This window comes from Gossypium arboreum, chromosome 1 (genome assembly GCF_025698485.1).
Source record: "Gossypium arboreum isolate Shixiya-1 chromosome 1, ASM2569848v2, whole genome shotgun sequence".
NCBI lineage: Eukaryota > Viridiplantae > Streptophyta > Magnoliopsida > Malvales > Malvaceae > Gossypium > Gossypium arboreum.
The window spans coordinates 31,419,249-31,420,589 of record NC_069070.1 but is presented as its reverse complement, the minus strand read 5'-3'; the positions used below and the strand labels follow the sequence as shown (position 1 = coordinate 31,420,589).

Below are 1,341 nucleotides of genomic sequence, written 5' to 3'. Positions count from 1 at the left end.
GCATGGAGTTGCTCTTTTGGGTTAGTTTCTGTGTTACTAGGCATGCTACCTTGTGGTCATTTAGAAAGCAACTTAGCAAGCTGCCTTATTTGAGTTTTGAGCCCTTGAATTGACGCTTACTGATTCTTAAGCACTGTTTCAGTATTCTAAAAATGAGTTTCTGACACTGAGATGAATTTTGTGAGCATCTTTTCAAGGTTCGATTTCTTCTCTTGTTGGTAAGGTGGTTGTTGAAAACCTGGAGGATGTTGTGGTCTTTGATTTCCTTGACCACCCCACGAGAAATTGGGATGGTTCCTCCAACCTGCATTATACGTGTTACTATACGGGTTATTTTGAGGTCTAGAATTATTACCCATATAGTGGCCTTATTCCTCCTCAATGCTAAGGTTGAAGGATGGATACTCTATGCTGCGCACTCCTCCTCCGCTTGAATCGCACCTCATCATTGGATGTACCTGAGCAGAACCTCACAAACCATCATTCTTTTTATTTAAAAGTTCTACCTGGTTAGATAGCATAGTGACCGTGTCGAGGTTGAAAACACCAGCTGCTTTTGTGGGCTTCGTTCTCATGACTTGCCACTAATAGTTATTCAGCGGCATCTCTTCAATAAATTCGTAAGCCTCTTCAAGTGTTTTATTATTTAAAGTTCCACCGGCGGCTGCGTCGATCAATTGCCTTGTTGAGGGGTTCACACCATTGTAAAAAGTCTGAACCTGGAGCCATAGAGGTAACCCATGGTTAGGGCACCTTCTCAATAGATCTTTGTATCTCTCACTTGCATCATAAAGTGTTTCTAAATCCATCTGCACAAAAGAAGAGATATCATTCCTTAATTTAACCGTTTTAGCTGGCAAAAAATATTTAAGTAAAAATTTTTCGGTCATTTGTTCTCAAGTGTTGATTGACCCTCGCGGTAACTAGTTCAACCACTATTTAGCCTTATTCCTCAATGAGAATGGAAACAACCGAAGGTGAATGGAATCGTCAGAAACGCCATTGATCTTAAAAGTGTCACTGAATTCCGAAAAATTTGCTAAATGAGTGTTTGGATCGTCGTCCTGCAAACCATCAAACTAAACAAACTGTTGTATCATTTGAATCGTGATAGGTTTTAGTTCAAAATTATTTGCAGCAACAGCAGGTCTAACTATACTCGATTCAGTTCCTGTTAAAGTAGGTTTAGCATAATCATACATAGTACGAGGAGTGGGGTTCTGATCTACTGGATTTACAGCAACCACAGAAGGTAGCGAATTATTCTGATTTTCAGCCATCTCCTCGGTATTACTGTGAATATCGCCCTCTCGCTCTTCCTCTATATATTGTAGGGTTCAC

At 40.2% G+C, this 1,341-nt stretch overlaps 1 non-coding gene across 1 annotated transcript; it reads left to right on the top strand.

Moving 5' to 3' along the window:
- The first annotated feature begins 735 nt into the window (after nt 1–735).
- On the top strand, nt 736–842 carry LOC128282507 (small nucleolar RNA R71). Its single transcript, XR_008272792.1, has one exon. It is a non-coding gene; the product is annotated as a small nucleolar RNA R71 (small nucleolar RNA).
- The last annotated feature ends 499 nt before the right edge of the window (nt 843–1,341 follow it).